Source organism: Nipponia nippon, unplaced genomic scaffold (genome assembly GCF_047370975.1).
Source record: "Nipponia nippon isolate SJK-2023a ecotype South Korea unplaced genomic scaffold, ASM4737097v1 scaffold_4, whole genome shotgun sequence".
Classification (NCBI taxonomy): Eukaryota; Metazoa; Chordata; class Aves; order Pelecaniformes; family Threskiornithidae; genus Nipponia; species Nipponia nippon.
This window is the reverse complement of record NW_028262358.1, coordinates 49778537-49801784: the sequence shown is the minus strand read 5'-3', so window position 1 is coordinate 49801784 and position 23248 is coordinate 49778537. Positions and strand designations below refer to the sequence as shown.

General features: G+C 39.9%; 1 long non-coding RNA gene across 1 annotated transcript in view; it reads right to left on the bottom strand.

Annotated features, from left to right (window-relative positions):
- The window catches only part of LOC148053294 (uncharacterized), a 44327-nt gene extending 21828 nt beyond the window's left edge, over positions 1–22499 (bottom strand). The window contains exons 1-2 of the long non-coding RNA XR_015708266.1: positions 22481–22499; positions 9888–9994 (exon numbers count right to left, since the gene is read on the bottom strand). This is a non-coding gene — a long non-coding RNA (uncharacterized LOC148053294). The remainder of the gene's footprint in view (positions 1–9887; positions 9995–22480) is intronic.
- Between the last annotated feature and the right edge of the window lie 749 nt (positions 22500–23248).

Sequence of the window (23248 nt, the reverse complement as noted above, 5' to 3'; positions counted from 1 at the left end):
TTTCTCTGAAATGCCAGTCTTACCGACAAATTTATGAGGACACAGAAGACTTACCCTTGGTGGACAAGGATTAGGTTTGTGAATACTTAAACAAGCTGGATGTGCACAAGTCCAAGGGACTTGATGGACTGTACCCATGAGTGTTGAGGGAGCTGGCCAACGTCATTGTGAGGCTACCCCCAAATATCTTCAAAAGGTCATGGGAAATGGGGAATGTTCCCGAGGACTGGAGAAAAACAAGTGTCACTGCTATGGACAAGAAGGGAATTACAGGCCAGTCAGTTTCACCTCAGTCCTGGCAAGGTGATGGAGCAAATCCTCCTGGAAACCATTTCCAAACACATGAAAGTGATGAGGAGTAGTCAGCAAGGATTTACAAAGGGAAAAATCATGCTTAACCAACCCAACAACCTACAACAAGGTGACTGGCTTGGTGGATAAGGAGGCAGGGGGGATGGGATGTAATGGATGTTGCTTATATCAAATTTAGTAAGGCTTTGACATTATCTCCCATAACATCCTCATAGACAAACTGGTGAATTAGGGACTAGATAAATGAACAGAAAACTGACTGAACTGCTGAGCTCACAGTATTGTCATCAGTGGTACCAAAGTTCAGTTGGAGGCAGTCGCTTGGTGTTCCCCAGAGATAGATACTGAGAACAATACAGTTTAACATCTTCATGAGATGTCCCATTAATGATTGGAAAGAGTGCAACTTCAGCAAATTTTCAGATGATACAAAACTAGGAGGAGTGGTTGATACATCGGGCTGTTGTGCTGCCATGCAGAAGGGTGTCAACAGACTGGAGAAGGAAGCCAACAGAAACCTCATGCAGTTCAACATATGAAAAAGTGAAGTCCTGCACCTAGGGAGGAACAACCCCATGCACCAGCACATGGCACAGCTGAAAAGCAGCTTTGCAGGTAGGGTCTAGGTGTAATAAAGGACAAGTGGGACATGAACCAGCAATGTGCCCTTGCAGTAAAGAAGGCCAACAATACCCTGAGCTGAATTAGGGAAACATCATTACCAGCAGGCTGAGGGAGGTGATCCTTCCTCTCTACTCAGCATGGATAAGACATGTTTGGATTACTGGGTCTGATTCTGGGCTCCCCAGTGCAAGAGATACCTGGACATACTGCAAGAAGTCCAGTGAATGGCCATGAAGATGGTTAAAGGCTTGGAGCATCTGATATACAAGTAGAGCCTGAGAGAGCTAGGACTGTTCATCCTGGAGAAGAGAAGGCTCAGGGGGATCAATGTATAATAAATACCTGATGTGGGAGTAAGAAGACAGAGCCAGACTCTTCTCAGTAGTTCTCAGTGACAGGAGAAGAGGCAATGGGCACAAACTGAAATACAGGAAATCCCGTTTAAACCTAAGAAAACTCTTTTTTTACTCTGAGAGTGATCAAACACCAGAACAAGTTGTGGAAAGAGGTTGTGGAATGTCCATCCTTGGAGATATTCAAAACCAAACTGGACATAGCCCTGAGCAACCTCCTGTAGTTAACCCCGCTCTAAGCCAGTGGGGTGGGGGGAGTGGACCACATGATTTCCAGAAATGCCTTCCCACCTCAGTGATTCTGTAGTTCACCCTGGGAAGAACCACAAGATGGGCAGACAGGGGATGGTCTGCATGCATCCAGTTGCTGAATATCAAAACAGAAGCTCAGTTCATCCTAATCTTGCTCACCATTACAAAAGCATTTGACCAAAAGTGAGCAGATTTGCAGCTTATTGCAGCAGGCAGATCTTGAAGTTGTAGAAGCATCCAAAAATTTTGCTGACAAGACGAAGGCCCTCCAACTCAGCAGTCAATTCTGTGAAGTGTTCACAGCTGCTTCCAACCATGCTGAACAAAACAAATTTTCTGTCAGTCTCCTGTGACTGTAAACAGCACTCTAACATGGTTTTAAACTCAGAAGAACTGCATGATCAAGCAACAACTTTTCATTGTGCTTCTAGCCTGCTTGATTGTTTATTCACTTGACTCAGAATTCATTGCACTTAGGTTAACATCAGTTTTTCAGCTATGCCTTCCTCTTAGCTCTATGAACCATCAGCACATTAGCAAGGTTGCTTTGAAGGTGATATTTTTTCAAGTTATAATCTAACAGATGCAAACAGCCCACACAAACCCACTTCTGCTCTGGACCTCAGTTGTTTAACAGGCAACTCAAACATCATGATGCAGACTGACACAAAGAGCTACAGAAATGGTTGTCAGCATGTTAGTTTGGTATTATTCCATTATTTCTGTACTGTTGTAAGCCCTAGTTAAGATTGTCTGTGTTGACTTGCTCTACAGTCTTGCTTTCAACTCTAGTGTTTGAACATTTTCTTGCAAAATAGTTAAAGAAACAAAGATGAATGGATTGGCACTCAAACAAGGACTCACATTAAAGAAAATTTTTAAGAAATTGAAAGAATTCATACTGGTTCAACTTCTGCCTGAGCAAAATGGGGAAAGTTCATGAGCAAATAAAAAGTTTTTAGACTAAGTTGCTAATATTTTTGTTGAATTGAGAAGTAAAACAATATTTCCTACTGATTTCCAGAAAATCCTGCTTTCTATTTTTTCTACCAGGCCATGACCATAACTTTTAAGATTTGCATACATCTCTCATTTCACCTCCATTTTTTAACTTTAAGATTTTTACAATTTGAGTGAGCAAGTAGCAGTGATTGAAGAAAGCTTCTGAAGACTGCTGCAGGGGAGAAAACAAATAAACAGAAACCCAAGGAGCACTTTTCTTAATGGCAGTTCAGAATGGCAAGAGCCATGTATGGAGAAGCATGCTGGGCTGGCAGCTTCAAGAGAGGCTTTCCTTTCAGTTGCCATGACACTTGTTTCCTGCTACCAAGGAACCCCCTGAGGGAACTAATATAGAGAAGTCCAGCACACATTCTTTTTAAGCCCAAAACTATGAAACTGGCTTAAGCTTTGGAAAAGAGGGGACCAATCTGTAGAAAACAAATTACTGTGAATTGATCATCTTGGAGGGCTTGACTGTAAAGGCAAAAACAGAGAGAGCTTCAGATGAAAGCGGTCAGCCACCACATCTGCCATTTTGGCTTTAACACTGGAATGTCAGAATTGCAAATGTTTTCCACTAAATAAGAGTGAATTTTTTAAACTCTAACTTATCCTTCAGGATGTAAGCTCTTCCTACAATATCTCTATAAAGAATGATTTTACTGTAGATGTATGAGAGATTTATTCCTGCCTGAGGAAGAGTGGTGAAATATGCAGCTGATTAATACAATCAGAATTAGTGGGGAGATCACTAGACTTCACAGCTCTTCACTAGAAGAGAAAGGACCCATCCACATATTATTCTTATGCAAGAGACAATAAGCAGATTTCTCTACTCTTAATTTGTGGTTCTGCAGAACCTGCCAAATATCAATACATATCTCCTTGGAGGCTTCTAACCATTAAGTCTTCTCACCCACAATTCAAGGGGATACCAGCTGACTCCGCACTACAGTGGTTCCTCAGATTACGTGTGTTAGGCCACTCCTTCATGAAGGAGATCTAGTCACAGGTATTAGTGTAACTGATTACTCTTTCAGGTACTTCTGTGTTTCCGGCATCTTACCCCTTGTGCAGCTTGGGATGCTCAGGAGAAAGGGAAGAGCACAACCAAGGAAGTCGCCATATGAAAAATAATCTACACACCAGCCCCACTGCCCTAGCCTCTTTATTAAAAAAAAACCAAACAAAACCAAACCCAAAACCACTTACTTTTGCTACAACTACCACCAAAAACTAACCCACACCTGGACACAGAGCACTTGAGACAAATCATGTGCAGCTGTTTGACATGTAATAACCTAATTCTCAGAGATAGTGAGCACATTAGGAGCCCAGCCAAACTCAGCTTGGTGTTGTGTCTCCAAATCAGGGATTGAAAATTAGCAGAACGCGCACCTCAGAGTGGAAGACATTTGTCCCAGTGGTTCAGCTTTGTTCACTGTAACATTTTGCCAGGGGATGCTGCATGCCAAGAGGAAAATGTCCTCTTCAGTGCCAAATGAAGCCAATGAGAGTTGCCAAACCTTTACAAAACAGTACCTGTCCTAAAAGCTCTTCATAGAACACAAGAAGCAGCATCTCTGTGTTTATTTCACAACAGCAGTGCAGAACTGTGCAGGACCCAGCCTCAACAGGGACATTACCTGGATGAAAAACCCTTCTAGTTCACCAGCTAGATGCAACATTTTAGGGCATATACATGCTACAAAAGTTAACAGATTAAGTCCTGCCTGGAGTGGAGGGGGAAGAAAAAACAAACAAACAAAAGACCTCGAGTCACAAAACCAAGAGTCATGCCTTCCTGGCAAGTCCTAATAAGTATTATCATCAGGTGCCAGTCTCCTTTTCTTTTGTTGCCTACATTCCTTGAACATGGGAAGCCAAGACACTTAACTCCAAGTTGTGTATCCCTGTAGAAATTTAAGTTCCAGCTCCTCATTACATGACAGCATGCACCAACACCCTTTCCAGGAGAAACCAGTCCTTCAGAGCTTGTTTCTGCTATAAATTGTGCCACATCTCTCCCATCCCCAGCAGCACCTATCACCTCATCAGCTCTGCGGAGCTCTTCAGCTGTTTTCCCCGCTGCATTTCAGTGCAGGAAATGTTCAGCTGTACGTGGGAGAAGGCTCTGAGACAATAGATGCTCCCACCACTGCAGGGCTCATAGTTTTAGGTTCTCCTGTACAAGATAAGGCATAGAAATAAGTGGGGATATCAGAATGTGTTAGACAAGCTACTGTCAAAAAAAAATTGCAGAGAAGAAAGGAAATTAAAAGTGAGAGACTGAAGCACCAGTAAAACTGCCCTCACAACTGGAGGCAGAATCATTAATCTTTTCCAAGCTCATTAAGAGCAGTTATACTCCTAAATGTTATCTGTAGACCTAATATTTTGAGGCTGTCTAACTGCAGGACACTTTTCTTGGCAACTATTACAGTGCTGACTGGACTTGGCAACCTACAGTCCATGGGTAGTCACTTTAAAAAAGTCAATCCTCTGATGCATTGGAAAGTTTCCGTCTTTTTGAACTTCTCTGTCTAGAATTGTTGCTCTTTCCCCAGTGCCACATCTCCTATTAATTACTGGTATGCTGTGGAATACTGTTTAATAAACATCATTTTCTTGGCAGAGCACATCTTCTAAGTGATCGATCATAAGAGTCTAGGAAATAGAGTTCCAAGTACTATAACAGCTTCCTGCCTCTCCTTTGAATGGCATCCCATAGTCATTAAAAAACCCACCCTTGGCATTAAAATGATTTATTTTAATCTAAACAGAGATTACTTTAATTAAACACACTTTATTCCTCTTGAAAGTGACAGAGTACTCCCCTGAAGCCCTCTATCGCTCTATTTATCAAGTGATTTCAGTGGTAGCAGCAAGCCATTCCTCCCAGACCACTTTGCTATGGAGCCTCAGTTTTGCTCCAAAAACAGGGAGAAGAAAAATCCACAATAAGAAAGCATAAACAGATCCAACTAATCTCAGATAACACTACTGCTATGCCAAAGGACTTCTACTACCATTAATTAGCTCCTGAGTTTGTAACTGGATACTAAACAAAGCTGCAATGTTTACATTAAAAAAAAATAATCAAACCTATGTTTCAACACTGACATAATCTAGGAACATCTGTAGCTACAGTTTTGTTCAGGCAAATGAAAGGTCCGATCCATCTTTGTGATTATTCTGGAGCATTTGTAATGACTAAAAGTTAATAATATCCAGGGTTTGCTGTACAGGGGCTGTAAAAATGGAGCAACAGAAGTGTCTTGCTCAGAAAATGCTGCATAGCAAAGCATTGCTGGAGAAGCATCAGACAAGCAGTTTAAGGAGATGCTGGGAAGGCATTACTAGCATTAGATGCACATGACTGCAAAGCCAGTTCATGTTGAGCGAGAACCAGTAACAAAGCAATTACTTTAATTCAGGAATACTAACATTCAATCCTCTTCTCAGACATCTCAGAAGATATTGGGAGGAACATTACTGGGGAGTCAGAGGAATTATATCTGCATAAATCTAGTGTTGTATGTTGAAAGCTATTGGGACTGTTTGAAAAGAGAAGGGTGGAGGGAAATAGACACATATACGTGCTTGCACCTCTCTCTACAACAAAACCTTTTTTCAAAAAGCAACAAAATCCATTTCAGAAAGATCAAAATATTCAGTGGATTCCTTTTTCTTGTTACCTCCAGTATATTTGGGGGGCAGGGGGGAGAGGAGTCACCATATTGTCACAAGAAAAGACTGATTTACATTATCGTTAAACCAGAACATAACTAGAGGTACTCATAAACATCCTGAAATAATCCATTTCCCCTTCCTTCCAAATTCAACATTTCCAGTCTAATTTACAGACAAGTATCTGAAATGCATCCAAACTATTATCAAATCAGCATGCTAGGTGACTGACATTCACCCTTCACTGAAAGTCTCTTGGAAAAGAGATTCATGAAAATTCTACCCCAGATGTCTGAGCTTTTTAATGACTAATTGAACAGTGTCTTTTCAGGCTCACCTTTCATTTGTTATTTACTCAGCAGTATTTACACACAGTTAAGGCAAGCTAAGCCATACAGAGGATAGGCATACACAAATATAAACAGAATTATAATGTCCTGGTTGCAAGATAGCTGTGATAGAAAAATATACTGGCTGTGCAGGAGAACCTAGGGATGAGTCACCACTCTGAAACATTCAGGCAGTTCTTAAAATGGCTGTAATTATCCTTCCTACGCAAGTATGGGATATGCCTTTTATTGCCTTTGAACCATTTATTGCCATGCACTTCACTTCCAAGGATTTGTACCAGAGGACACTGTCAGAAAGACAGTATCGGTCCTGCAGTATACATCTCAGAAGACTTAAGGGTACCCACTGATCCCAATCTTAAAATACAGGGGCAGGTTTTGTCCCCCAGCTGTTTTAGGGCACAAGAGTAGAGACAAAGCCCCACCCAAACAGAAAGAAATTTGCTACAAAAAAAAAAGGTACATTAGAGTACCTGTATCTCCTAGTGGGCAGTATAAATACATGAGATCCCTGATGAAGCTGGTTTATCCTGCAGGAAACAAGTCTCCTTTAGACATTTTCATTGATCAAATTATTTATTTGCAGTTATCAGTATTCAGGTGTGCTTAATATTTTTTATGCTTAGAGCGCTAATTAAACCTATACAAAGTCTCTAGTCATTCTATCTCAGGGCTATGTCTTCCTTCAGACAAAGAGTGACAATTTAGCAAATAAAATTGCGTTAGCTAGCCTAAAGAGAACATCACATCTTTTTGCATATAAGACTCATCTTCCCGGTGCCTTATTCTCTGCTGAGGGAACAGTCTAGCTTGGCAAGACCGTGTCCTATGCCCCAAATATCATACAGTGGGAGGATTTAATGCACATGAGAAATTAATACTCCATTCCCTTATTGGGCAAATAAAGCAGCCTCATCCCCACTGTGTTAGCGAACTTGTTTGAACACTCAAAATCTGCAACAAATTCCCTTCAGAAAACTCCCAAAAATTAGTTTCCTAATGAGGTCCAAAGGAGAGGTTACAAAATTTCCTTCTCTGATTAGGACAACCTGTTTCTCAGTTGCTGAACAAAATACAGATGCCTTTCCTGCTTTAAACTTTCTTCTGCCACTTTTGTCAGCCCACATATTTTTAATAGGAAATTTTAGTTCAAGCATCAACAAATTCTTTCCTCGTAAATTTTTACCTAGGGATACATCCCAGGTCTTCTCTTCCTCCCCACAAGAGGAAGCTCAGTCACCTTCTCTTGCAAATGGAGGGTGACTGCCTGCAGCAGCATCCCCTGAGAAAATCCTAGGCTGTCCCATAGATTAATTTTTGGATTGGGAAAGGTCTTTGGAGAGACACAGATACATATCAACAAAAGACAGAAAGGAATTTGTGTGGGGAGGTGTAAAGGTTTTCTGCTTTGAGAAATGGACTGCAGTGTGCTTGGAGTTTTGGAGATGCTAGAAGTACTGATATTTCATGCCTGGTTATCTAAATAATGTTCCACTTTATTTTCAGTCACTCTCTATAACTTACTGTAGGTACCCCACACAGAGACATTTCTCTAGATAGAAGATTACAAAAACACAAAAATAAGAAGTAATATCCTGGATTACTCTACACCAATTCAGTTGTCATTTTGGAAAATTTATTCATCATCATTAGGAAAAAGTGACCTGTTCTTTAGGGAAAGGTGCAAGGAGGAAACAGGTGTGGGGAGAGATGGTTTTTTTCCTATATAAAGAATTCCATCTACACATGTTAATCACCGATTTCATTTTACTCTGTCATCATAGGAAGCTAATACAATGCTATCATTTCAGTCTATTAAAAACATTTACTCTGGTTTTGTGTTTGTTTTTCACTTTAAATTAAATACTTCAACAGCGCCCACCACAAGCAGGATCTGTTGATACATTTCAGCACAAGTTAGTGACTTGACAAGCCAAACACACAACCTTCTTCATCCACTCAGACTCTCTCTACAACTACGAGAATTCAATTAGGCAAATTCCTAATTGGTGCAGACTGCTTTTCCTGCTAGCAATGACTCTTTGCATCATTGTTAGCAGTCTTCTGTGATTAATTAGGCCAATGGCAGCAGACTAAAGTTCTTATTTCTATAGACTTCCAAAACATAGCACTCATTAGAGAGGCAGCGGTGAATAAACTTTCAATACGGAGTTCACTTTGTACCTCAATTTCCCATGGCTTTAGCTCTAGCAGCTTTCTATAGAAGGCACTTGAGTTCTTCCCTTCCTGCAATTCAGAGGTGCAAGGCAGGTGGCCAAAGGTAGAACATGCTACTACTAAGCACTCTTGTCTTAGACTGGGTTTTGCTTGCCAAAACTGAGGCTGAGACACAAGGAAGGAAGAAAAAAATTGCCTAAAGAATTAAGCAACAAGATTTGCATTAAAGCAACATCTACTTCTATACACATACAGCGACATATGCCTGGACAAAAAAAACTTAACACATTTTATTGAAAACATATCAAATTCAAAATAACACAGGGAAGGGGCATAACTTCTGCCTGTTATGCTTGCTTATGGCCTGTTATGCCACTTTCTGGAAGTAAGGACTGATGACCTGAAAGTATCAGGAATTTAGAACCCTTTCAAGCAGTAAGCATGGAAATAGGAGACAAACTTTTAAACATTTTGAAACAACCACAGTAAAAATTCAAGGTTTGGGCTAGGAATACTTTAAAAATAAGTTCTCTATATATTAAAATTTCTTTTCATTAAGGTAGTGCTGCTTCAAAGAATTTCCACATTGATAAACAACTATAAGAGAACATTAAGATGGATGGAAAGAAGGTTATGATATATTGCATGGTAATGCTTCCACAAAGCCCTACCTGGAAAACAGAGCTACAGCCAGATTCATCTAAAGAGAAAAAAATTTTATTTTATGCACTACAAATTTCCCTAAATGTAACAAAGCAACTCTAAAAAGTTATAAACATAGAACTCATATTGCTAACACAGGCCAAGAGTTGTCCACATCTGTTAGATTCAAAGACCCCACATTTTAAAGATTTTCTTTATTTAAAAAAAAATAAAATAAATAATATTTTTTCTTAATTAATTAGGAGTTAAAAAAATCCAGACCTCTAAACTATTGAAACCAGAATTATGCTGAATATTGTAATTGATATTACATATCCAGTTTGTTTAAATTTCCTATAAACCATACTAAAATTCCTCCTGTTTAAGTCAGTTTTTCAAAATGAATTTAAAAAAACTCATGGAATGACATCAGTTTATAAACAAGATTTCAGTTTCACCAGTGGAAATGAAATGGACTACTTACTACATAAAATGAGATTCCAGTAACTCCTTGATCTGAAGAGCACAGCAGACAACTTCTATGCCAGGAGCAGAAAATCAAGACAGTTAATGGGTCTTAGCCATGGTAGTCTGTAGATAAAAAAAACAAAACAAAACAAAACAAAACAAAAAAACCAAAACAGAAAAAATTTAGACTAAAATAGATCCCAGAAAATAATCAAGAACTACTTCGGCTGAGTTATGATAAATAATGGCTATTTAGTTCTAAGATCTAAGAACCTGTTTTGGCCACAGTTTATACCTGGCTAGAGCTTCAAAACTTTGCTTTTTCAAGTAGACTTTTTCATGGGCATTTAAGGAATGAATAAATATGCTAAGTGAAAGAGTGTTCATAACATTACATTGTTTCTTGTGAGTTTGCACTGAAAGCATAAGAGTAATTGTCCAAGATAAAATACTGTTCATTTTTTGGAAAATGTAGCCATTTTCACCAAAGTGTACAAATAGTATTAGTCAAGCCTAAAAATCAACTCACAAGGAAATTTCACCTCCTTCAGATATATACTTCTACAGCTGAAATATTTTTGGTCTGTGGCTTGCTGTTTTCTTTTTAAAAAGTATTAAAAAGTCATCAGTAACCTCTCTCTAGTTAACGTGGAACAAAGGCCCCAATTTTGGTCCTCTAGAATCTAGATGCCAGGTGGGAAAATGCCAAATAAAACTGTAACAACCAGATCAGAGTCCAAGATGAACCTGTTCTCAGATGTATTTCACTGATTAAATGCTCTCAATTATTGGTCAACACCCTCTCCCCAAAGGTCCAGGGGAAAAACAAACAAGTAAACTCTGTCTCTTTACATGACTCCTTTTGATCCAAAAATCCAACACTTTGTTACAGACTATTCCATAATTGGTGCTATCAACAGCTGTGCGTTTTTTTTGGTTTGGTGTTTTTTTGTTGTTGTTGTTGTTGTTTTTTTGGTTTGGTGGTTGATTTGTTTGTTTTTTTGTTTTTCACTGATGTAAAAACTCCTTTGTGTAATATAGAGGTTAAAACACACAGTTATCCTGTATTTGTAGGACAATGTCCTTAATGCCTGCTTGCACATGCCTTCTTACTGGCTCAAACTTTGCAAGAAATGGACAGAAGCCTATACTGGATAACAGTTTTTTCTGTTTACCTGGGGGAGTGGGAGAAAACTGGAGGATGCTGGTCTCCATTTCAGAGACACTGCACAGGGACAAGCAAAATTCTAGAAATAGTATTCATAGATTCATCTCTGCCAGCTTCCATCCTCTCCTCACACCTCAAAGCACTCTTATAGAAATTCATCGACTTGTTGAAACTCAGAGATAGAAGGGTCTCAGTCATCTACTTGATCCCAACCAGCTCCAACCTATTGTCACATTGACTCCCACTTATCTACTTAACCTGGTTTGAATTTCAGATGGCTTCAATCTTATTGCTGTAAAGCCAAATTCAACCTCACTAAAAATGCAAAAGCTCTGCTGTAATTCTGTTGCTCAGAATACTTAATAGTATTTTATTGTGTTTTAAAATACAGGTTTTTTAAAAAAAGTACTGAAGAGACATACTAAACAGAAGGTCACTTAAAATATTGCAATTTGAAAGGAAACTATAGCTCTATAGTTAATGTGCCTCTTTTATAACAAATTTGCTTTTACATTAAAAGGTTTAATAGGTGGCTGTTTAAACAGGTTACTCTATAACAATGAGTAGAACCACACATAGCTACAGCATCTCATAAATTTGTAAACAAGCACAGACATGAATCTGACACACTGGCAAGCCACATACAGCTCTATTAGCCAAACTTGAGTTAAAGAAAAAAACCTATGCCAGCCAAGCAGCTTTTTCCAAGGGAACTTCAGAAAATATTTATTCACAGAATTTAAAAAGTTTAAGAAACATATCCAGTCTCAGAACCTTTCTAATGGAACCTATCAAAACATTTTATTTTTAAATACAAAAATATTTTACATAATTTTGGAATCAGTCACACTGACTTCTAAACGGACTAATTCCATAAGACCAAAACTATGTGTTGTGAAAGATAATCTTATTTCTATATTTATTCCCAGTACCCAGCTGGGGACACTACTTCAAAATGCTCCAGGAGATGGAAGTCATATTTTGAATTCATATCTGTCTAGTAGCCTACATTGCTAAAAGATAATCTCATGGAAGAAAACAGTGATTTTCTAAACAGAGGTATTTGGAATGGTAAGGGCAAGAAGGACAATCTGATCTGAGCTCTTTGAAAAGACCATCAGTGCTTTGGATGAGTTTCACATTGTATCGTACAAACAGTAAATTATAGTGTTCACATTCTGATATAGCACACCCTCAAGTTTCAAGATTTCAAGACAAGTCCACGTCCATCTTGTATTCATTGCAACAGACTTGTAGTACAGTTAAATACAAGCATGGGCCATTCTTCACGATATTTAATCAGAAAGGGGACATGAGATCTAGGTGACGTTCCCTGCCATGTAATAAACCGAAAAGAGAACCTGAGGCACAATGCACCCACAGCTAAAGTATGGGAAATTGAGTGACCAATAAGATGTCAAAGTTTTCAGCACTATGATGCTTATTACTTGAATTCTATAAAGGGCTTTCTTTTGTTTTTGCAAAGAAAATAATTCTGTTCTTGTTTATTTTGATCTTGCTCCTGCTGGAGTCACAGAAAATAGCAGTGAGAAAAATCTGGTTTTAAAGCCCTGTGCTTCTGGTGAAATAGAACAGGGACAGAAAACAACATAAGGCAAAAATAACCTGGAAGTTAGATACATACCACAGTTGCAGCAAGAGTCACAGAAGTTCAATTTCAATTATCACTAGAGATCATCATCCTCACTTACCAGATTTCCACAGATAATGTGCAACATTAAGGTAGTAAAAAATCTGGTATACGGATGCAGCAACTATGTAAACCATCTGCTGCTTAAAAAGTCAGCTGAGAGAATGACTATGGACATATGGGGATACCAGCAGTGAGTCACCCCGTTAAGGGTAAGGCAAGCTCTGGTCAAATCAATCTCTGAAAACAAAGCAAGGATGAGGAAGGGGCCATAAGGCGACAACTGCTGCTGGTTTGCAGTGTCCTTGGGGCTCAGCCCAGAGCTGCCACCACCTCTAGGGTCAGCCTGTCACCCGGGACATCACTTGCTCTAGTTCAGCATAACCTAAATGCTGTCCATCAGTGGAGGATCAGAGGGGACAATGCAGGCACCAGGGACACCTGAGAAGGCACTTGAGCTCAGAGATGCAATGGGAAGAGTGAAATTATTTAAATGCCCCAAAAACAGAATCAAAGAGGGGATTTTATTCAGATTTTTGAAGTTCAGATTCTGTTTCCAAAGTGAACAGAGAGCTGGATCAACTCCTTTAACTTAAATTTGCCCTTTTAGCTTTATCTAACAATGCCCAGCAGAACTACCACTGCTTTCTCTGTTCTCACAGAAAACACTGGAATGGAGTCAACCAAACAAGCCACTTAAGCTGATATTTTGTGTCCAGGTGGCAAAGGTAGTTCTCAGAGAAGTGTATGACATTGCATGCCTTTCCATATGGAGGCAGAAAGTATTTTTTGCTGCACTTATTTAGCAACCAGATTGTAAACTTGTAGGTTGACACAACAGCCACACAATGATTATAGGATCTGCGGCTGGAGAGGAGTTGCTGTTCAGGTTCAGTAACAAAAGAGAAGACACACAGAACAGGTTGCCCCAAAGTGGGACCCAATGCGTGATTCCTACAGACTAACCCAATTTTCATCTGTGCAAATGAAACAAATGTTGAACAAGATATTGGCCTGAGACCATTTGATTGAGCTTACATCTAGAAACAGTTGTTTTTTGTTTTTTGTTTTTTTTTTCCATTGTTTTCCTTGTTTTACTCACAAGGGACAGGAATTTCTGATATCTTATTTTTTTACAGGTATTTTGCCTAGCCCCAATCTAGTGGGAAACATCTTACACTAACACAACCACACATACCAATAAAAACCCAAAACAAACCATCAAAAACCCTCACCCTCCCCACTCCCAAATGTCACAATCTTAAAATTAAAGTACTCTGCAGAACTTCCATCTCCAAAGAATCCTACAGAAATATGTTCACTTGACATTTGCAGAGGAAGCTATCTCCTTTCAACCATTTTTCATCAAGAGTCCTCATTCTTTGTTACTGGAAAAAGCAAATACTGTTTGCGGAAAACATAAATGCCACCCCCACTACTTCTGGTTTGCCTCTTTCATATCTTCACTTCCCCTTTTTTCCTTGCTAGACAAAAGCCCCATTAGAGGAAAATTTTATGTTGATAAGGAACCTGATGCAAACAAGGCAGGAGGAACTTCAGAGTTCAGACCCTTCACTCCTAACTTGTGATATGAAGAGATGCTTGGTGAGAGTCTGCCGCTTCCTGGCAAAGCAGTGCTTTTGCACTCAATCAGAACAATCCTGAGTAGTAGGAACTGGAAGAAAAATTGTTTTTTCTACCTGAATGTCCTGTCTTTGCTCTCCAAACACATCTAAAATATTGTAAATACAGGAGAACCACAGAATCACAGGATGACTGAGGTTGGAAGGGACCTCTGGAGGTCATCTGGTCCAACCTCCCTGCTCAAGCAGGGCCACCTAGAGCCAGTTGCCCAGAACTGTGTCTAGACAGCTTTTTTAATATCTCCAAGGGTGGAGACTCCACAACCTCTCTAGGCAACCTGTTCTGTGCTCAGTCACCCTCACAGTAAAAAAAGTGTTTCCTGATGTTCAGAGACAGCCTCCTGTGTTTCAGTTTGTGCCCATTGCCTCTTGCCCTGTCACTAGGCATCACTGAAAAGAGCCTGGCTCCATCTTCTTTGTACCCTCCCTTCAGGTATTTATATACTTTGATCAGATCCTGCTGAGCCTTCTCTTCTCCAGGCTAAACATTCCCAGCTCTCTCAGACTTTCCTCATAGGAGAGATGCTCCAGTCACTTCATCTTCATGGCCCTACATTATGCAATAAACATTTTTTGTTCTTTTCCATGTTTGAAGTTAGGAAAAAAAAGGATAATTAAATCATATGTAATGACTATTTGTCCTATGGAATAATCTCTTTCAAAATGCTTATTTTTAGCCACATGAAGGGCCAGTACACTACATTTTTAACACAGCGGGTTGTTTTGTGTTGTTTTAAGGTTGCTAACAAGTTTTAACAGCATGTTACAACGTGACACTCAAAATATTGACACAATTTTATTTTGGGAAACTTGCAAGGACTTCGGTTTATCCACAACTACATGCAAAGATGGAGACAGAGGGCGTGGTCAAAAAAGCCAATGCCCGTGCTTCACATTAGCCACAAAAGTAATCTCAATGACTTCAGTGTGAGGTAGTTGCTTATCTCCATATTAAGGTCCAGTATATGCTTTTGTACCTTGTGGATTGACCTAAACTTGAGGACAGAACTGAAGACACCTGGGAATTCCCAAACCTGTTAGAAGCATCTCCAGTTCCTGGAAATACCAAATAGTGAGACACTTGTTTTTAGCAAGATTCTGGTAGAGCCAGAAAAACACAGAATATAGAAAACATTTGAGGTTATTCTACATTATGCCATTCCGGTTTTCACTACGCAGCCTGTGGGGGCCAGACATATGTAAGCACACGTGAAAACATCCCTTGCAGGCAATGTTTGTTTTGTCCAAGAGGAACTTTCCTCTTCTCAATACTTCTTTACAGAATAGGAGTGAAAATGGTTATATCAAGCAAGTATATAATTCAAACACCTATCTTGCCTTTCACCAGGGCCACAGACCTCCACTATACTGCTGTGTATCCATCTGTACCACATTTGCTGCTTGCCTGAAAAGAGGCTTTATTACAGAAGTAAGGATTTGTTCACAGTAGTGTGTTTCCTCTTCTCCTTCCTCCTGCGATTTTAACTCTCCTCCAGATTTTTTTTTTTTCCTTTATGCAAAGCAATAGGAGTTAAATGAGAAGATCAAACCGAGGCAAGGAAGATATGTCCATCTGAGACACATCATTTTAGGATGATCCAAATTTTGAATTTGAATAAGGTTCATTACCAGAACAGCTGTGCTGCTGCTTTATCACTGTATATAAGAATGGGCCCAGATCTTCACATTTTAAGTTCTTGTTTTGCTTTCAGTTCTCATCGTCTTTGATTTTCTTTGCCCCTTTCCTTTTATCATGAGCTTTCTGGGAATCTCCTTTCAATTGCTGTGTTTCAGTTTTACTTTTTTTGTGGTGTGCAGGCCCTCAGTTTCTAGTAGCACAGGATTAAAAGCTCTGCACTGGTCTCTCTATCCGCGTAAAATGTTCTGGCACTGACACCCCCATCCCCCCCCAGGGCATTGATGCTGAAGGCTGGCTCAGACCCGAGTCTTGGCCCCAGTCAGCTAAGGAGCCACAAACCTCCAGGCTTCATTCAGGTTTTTCTAAAGCTTGTTCTTAGCAACCCAAATATCAGTCCAAGAGTTTTGACAGACCATGGTCTTCTGGAGGTTACTCAGAAGATGGGAGTCACCAAAGGGTCAAAAGGTTTGGAAACCTATGTTGAACACTGGGATACTGTTTCGGAGATCACTGTGGGTACCAGTCAGGTCACAGCATCTGAATGAGGTTAGTCAGCCTGTTATTTCCTCCATCTGTAAAGAGCTTGTTTTCTTTGCTTCCTGGCCTCCCATGAGAACAAGATTTGTACAACAGATTACTGCAGCTTCTCAAAGGTGCCAATAGAAAATCCCTTTTTTTTTTATTAATTATTCTCGTAATCACTGGTATTTTAACAGAACTCTACTTAGAGTAGATTATTTCAAATACCCACTCAGTTTTAATTACAGTACTTTTTAAGAGATTATTTTGTAACAAAGATCAGTATCATTAGCTCTGAGACAGTACTAACAAGTTGTAGTCACTGTGTCTTTTCCTTCCAACAAACAAAAGTCACCCCCATTCAGATTAACATATTTGCATGGTGATTGTGCTTAAGACTCCTATCAGTCAGCAGTACTAGAAATAATGCAAACTAGTACTCTAAGTCTTTGCCCCAAGGAAATAAATTTTAAGCAGATAACATGAAAAATACACTCACAGATTAAAGACTTAATTTTCCACACAGAGATTCATGCAGGCTTCCATTGTGCAGCTTTGTGCCTCCTAAAGGGCATATTCACATTATTTAAGGCACTTAAGTAAGGAAACTAGTTTGATGGCAGCAGGGTCTGAAGAGAAGTAATTAAAGTCACCTTCTGCAGGCTAAATGGGGAACTGAGGTTCTGGATAGCCACAGTTAGAAAGGAGCACCCCCAGGTATTTGAAAAATCTGTCCACAGGTTTAAAACTAAGCTTTTTGTCCATACTTCTGAGAGCAGGAAGGACATACTGTCATACTCAAATTCATGTTTTTGGATAACGAGGAAACACATCCTATGTTTAAAGCCAAGAATTCATTGTTAATGTAATTGAAATTTTAAGTCTGAACACTGTCAGTCCAGAACTGGTTGCTACAAAAAAGGAAAGGATACCGTTATCACACAGAAAAAGCCTCAATAATAGTTGTAACATTCTTAACACTGTTTTACACAAAGTTCTTAGTCTGTACCCCATTTCCTAGTGTTATGCTAACCCTCCACTGCTTCTCTGAGTCTTAAAGTTGGTGTTTTCACCCTAGGGTTGACAGAAGTGGGGAAAAAGGGGTTACAGCAACCTATGAGCATCTGGAGTCTTTCACCAGGAGGAATATAATGTTTATGTTGGTGGTTTTTTTCTTCATCACTCTAGGATTCACTTGGGGTCCTTTTTATATGCCTGGTAACACAGTTTTATGCCTTTACTCCTTCTTCATCAGTCTGCAGCTCCACGTCACCTCTAAGTTTACTATATATGATACCTTTTACATATGTTAGATACTACTTCTTTGTTCTCTTTGTTACCCTTAAAGTCAGTTTTGTCCAGCTCCAGGACTGCATTTTTTCACCAATGATTGGCAAGTTGTTAATATCTGTTGGGTCTCCCTAGTCAAGGTACATCTCTTATTATTCCATGGTGGTACTCCTCTACAGCACATCCTGCATCTCCAATTGTCAAGGCCTCTTCTTTACACTACATCATTACATTAGAGTCATAAATTTCTGATTCTACTCAGAATAACTGCTTGTTAATGCTATTTATATAAAAGCTTGTACCATAGAAAGATAACAAAAGTTAAAAAAGTTATCCAGACACCTGGTCAGTTAAAGAAACTACTGCCACAGCTAAACCAAGTACAACAAAGCTGCAGGCAAGTCAAGAAAGTCAAGCAAGTCTGCCAAAGGTCAGTCCTGTGGCCATGCAAATTCAGTACAGAGCTTATGTCTTGCTACTATCAATGGCAATGCTGTATTCCAGCACCACATGGCTACAACACACACAATTTAGAAGTGCTCCCCAATGTGCCAGCAGACCTTTTATGAATTTAGCAGGTAGTCTCTTTAATACAAACATGAAGAGGCAATGAATCTTATAGTTTATTCCAGGACCTGAAGCATCTAGCAATTCTGCAGCCATGCTACAGAATGCGCCATTCAAGGAAGGCAAAAGTGTATCTTGTATCCATGGTCCTGTAATTATTCCCCACAATGCCAGCAACCTCACAAACAGGACACTCCTTTATATCCAACACCTTCCCACAGTCCTCAAAACTCACAACTCTTCAGTAATTCCACTCTACACACAGCCAGAAGCTTCATAGACAAAAGCTTGAGCATTTCGTGGCTCGTACACTTGAAACATTAACAAGTCCATCATCCAAATTTTACCTGGTCTCCAGATCTCTTTATTCTCACTGGCTGCAGTAAAGGCACAGTAATAGCTGCATTTCCATCCTAAAGATATACGGTTGCTAAAGTAACTTGTTAATTTAAATCAAAAGGCAACCTCTGACCAGAGCTGTGCCAGCTGCAGCAGCAAAGACAAGGATACACATCTGGGTAGAAATGCCCTTCCTACCAAAATCAGGTAGGCAGAATTCACAAGACTGAATTCACAGGCTCTTAATTCAGTCAAAAAAGAACTGATACTGCCAGAACACATGAACAGCACACATGGATTTCTAGAAAGCTTGATGGAGTGGAATACTGATAATTTAACAGGCATTATATAAATGAAAAGATTAATATCACTGCAGCCTTCCTATCTAAGAAGACTTCAAATATTAATGCCCTTTTCAAAAGTGATTTAATCAATACAATTTGTGTTAATGAAAGAAGAAATGAGTTAATCAAAATATTCACTTTTGGAAGAAAAAAAAGTTTTCTGAGTGTTCAGATACTGAATCCCAGCAAATATTCCCTTCCCTTACCCCACCTTTTTACACAAAGACAAGCCCTACAGCAAAGCAAGCCCTGCTAAACACGCAGAGGAGAGACTAGGGATTATGAGATATGCTGCAACTCTGATAAGTGCTAACGTGGATTTCTTATCTGCGGAAGCCATACGACAAATCACCCTACAACAAAACCTCATTGTGCTTTATTCATTTTCTTCTGACCCAAATCATACATTGGTCTTTGACTGATATGCTAATGATACAGAGGGTTAAGGGAGGTGTGGTTGCAACCTCAGGATCACGCTAACTGAAACCAGATCTTTTTGTATCCGTGCAGAATTTTTACCAAGGTCCCTAGAGGTCACACACGCAAAGCCACTGAATTTGTCCACTGTCTCTCTAGCTCTCTTGAGGCTTTGCATTAGTAAGACAAATGGCTAATTCACTACAGCCAAATGTTACACATTTCTTGATTAAACACAAGCCTTCTCAGACTCGGCTTCATTTATTTCCTCTGCAATGAAATACGTGCAGGTTTATATTTTTTCATTACTACATAAATACAAGCAGTTTATAAAATGCTAGCGGAATTATCAAAGCTGAATCTTTCATTCTGACATGAAAATGTGTTTTGGTCACTATTTTTTTCCTACTGTTTGCTGCTGTATAGTTATTTAATGGCATTGTTTAATTGTGTTTAAATAATTTTAATAATTGCCAATGCTCCTTCCCTTAGCAGTTCAATTAAATCTAGCCCCAGATCTGTAGACATTAATAGAAAGAGTGAAATCTTGCTGTTCGAACCATCTATTGTTATTAAGATTTATATAGTGTTAATTATCAGTAGTCCCTTATTATTCAGTAATGTAAGCTCAGCACTAGCATAGCTAACAAGCACCTTGTATGTCATGACTATAAATTCCTGCTTAATACCCAATGACATTAAATGGTTGGGGCAGGTGGTGTTGTTTGGTTGGTGGTTTTGTTTTGGTTGGGGGGGGTGGGTTGTGGTCTGGGTTTTGTTTCTTTTGAAGAAGAGCTATCCATACTATAGAGACCTTGTGTACAACATGACCTCTATCAAGTCTGATTCCTTATGCCCAAGACTGCACAACAAGAATAGGCTTTCTTCATTCACTACTCCACCTCAATCCCTGCTGTTACAGCAGTCCAGAGGCATTGGCTACGTTCAGCTTTTTCAGTTAAGAGTTCCCCTGTAGAACAGGGCTCTGCTGATAGAGAAACAAGTCATCAGTTTCTGAAGCTGAAACTTCCCCATCTTACAAGGATGTGCACACACAGTGGTCCTCCTTCCTCACTGTCCGCACCAACCTCTGCCCACATGTTCTATTGCCATGCAGCCTTGCCAGATTTGCACACACTCACCTTGCTCTTACTTCAGCCAACAAAGGCAAGGAGAGTGCCAAATTTACCCTCTGCTGATATAAATAGCGGATCTCACCATCCCTACTGTAAATGAAACTAAATACACATTACTAAAATTGATAATCCACATGCATAAAAGCTTAGGAAGAAAATGTGTTTCTGATTTAAACCTTCCCAGCCATGCTGTGCTGGTTTTGGCTGGGGTAGAGTTAATTTTCTTCATAGTAGCTAGTATGGGGCTATGTTTTGGATTTGTACTGAAAACAGTGTTGATAACACAAGGGTGTTTTCGTTATTACTGAGCAGTGCTTACACAGAGTCAAGGCCTTTTCTGCCTCTCGCACCACCCCACCAGCAAGTAGGCTGGGGGTGCACAAGAAGTTGAGAGGGGACACAGCCAGGACAGCTGATCCCAGCTGACCAAAGAGATATTCCATACCATATGATGTCATACTCAGCATATAAAACTGGAGGAAGAAGGAAAGGGGTGGGACGTTTGGAGCAATGGCATTTTGTCTTCCCAAGTAACTGTTACACATGATGGAGCCAGCATGGCTGAACACCTGCCTGCTGATGGGAAGTAGGGAATGAACTCCTTGCTTTGCTTTCCTTGTGTATGTGGCTTTTGCTTTACCTATTAAACTGTCTTTATCTCAACCCACGAGTTTTCCTCACTTTTACCCTTCTGATTCTCTCCCCCATCCGGGCGGGGGGAAGGGGGGTGACAGGGCGGAGTGAGAGAGTGGCTGTGTGGTGCTTTGCTGCTGGCTGGGGTTAAACCATGACACAAGCAGAGCACCTAACCCAAGTCAAACAACTCTGAGAACTTGGCTCTAGCATCTCAGACTACCAAGAAGCAAGAGTCTGCATTCTGAAGCAGGTAAGACAGACAAAGGGAACAGAATAATAGGTTAAATTATTCTTTCAGTTTTCTAAATCAGCCTAATGTCTGAATGACTGTGGCTCTTGGGGTCCTAGCTTCTTCTGCCATCACAAGCCGAAGAGAGAGGTATGAAGCATGACTTCAAGCTGCCAGATGAATCACCGCAACATCTTCCTTTTCAGCTTTCACCAACTACCCCAAAAAGCATAGGAACAAGGAAATGCCACATCTTACCCTGGCTTTGTACTTCACTTTCACTTCTCCACTTTACCACACACTCCACTCTCTTCCCATCTCTACCCACAAGTGTCCAAGGGCCAAGCAAAGGGCCTGTACCTCTCTGGGGCTTGTACCAGCAATTTGTGGTCTGCTACACCTACTGCCATTTCAACAGATGCACAGTACAAATACGCAGCTGGTCAGATATAAAATTATTATTTATAAAGAACTACAACAGACATTTTTGGCCTATTTAAGACTAACACAACCTGACTTTATCTTTTGTTTGTGTTATATTAATACCTACAAAATTTTACATTTTATTCAAATTGTCCATTTTTTTGGTATCTCACTCTTGTGGGGACTAATAACAAGAAATAACCATGGCAACAAAGTAATAAATGGAACCTTTTGAATATCTTTAAATAATTTTTGAATAACTTCTTGACAGTTACTATAGGCAAAACATGTGTGTATTTTTCACAAAATACATGTTATATTATTGTCACTGTAAGCAACAGAGATAAATTATAGGTAATTTCCACTTTTTAAGTCCTGTTTCTATGGTAATAAGAGCAACTGCCATTACTTCAGAGCTTGTTACCATGGTTATTTCAGGTAATTCCAGGGTTTTAATACCCTTAAACCTGAAGTGATACTTTTTCCCCCTATTTTGCTGTTGAGCAAAATCACAGCTCAACTTTAGGGGGAACACAACTCTTCCAGTTAAAATAAATACAACATATAGTACACACATATAAGGACACAAGTCAACATGAATTACTTACTACACAACCCCTAGCTGACTCTCTTCTCCCAAAAAAATACTAGCCCTTTCCCACACATATTTCTACAGAAAAAGGAAGGTGTGTCCTCCAGGGTGTAAATCCTCGAACTACCCTCAGCTGTGCAGACCACGTCTCCTGGCCACCAAGCTCCCTGGTAAAGCTGCAGAAGTGGGATATAGTGGGCCAGTGACCTGCTTCTCCAAATCCCAGCTTTGAGAGCTGACTGATGAGATGTCAACTGTCCCCCATCTCCCTATCAGGGAGAATGATTGGGGACCCTGGGTCTGCTCACCAGCAAGTCATCTAGCACTTATACCTAATTCAAGTATCCTGGCAAGTAAATGGGCTTAATAGAGCCTTCTGGGGTAGTGGGGCAGCCTTTGTCTCTCCTGTGCTGACACAAATAGCACCAGCATCCTCACCAAAGCCCTGCAGGCACCTCTGGGGGTTTGAAAATGGCCAGGATAATTCTGCCTGAACCTTTGTGTAGGAAAGAGGCAGCAGGAGGTTTCATGTTCAGCAGCTGGGTGGTAATAGAAATTATTCTACATTAAAACTAATCCTTCATCCTGAGAAATCTTCACATTCTAGCTTTGTGACTGCAGCCTGCCTTTCCAATAGGTGTTCTTGCTCATGCCTACTGCAAGTGCTGCTCTTGACTTCAGTCTGTGCAGACTGCTCCCACACAAAGAAGTTTTCCAGCCTTTATCTCAAGAGGGCTATTTACACAATCTGCCCCTTTTCCTTCTCAAGTAACCAGTGGGAGTC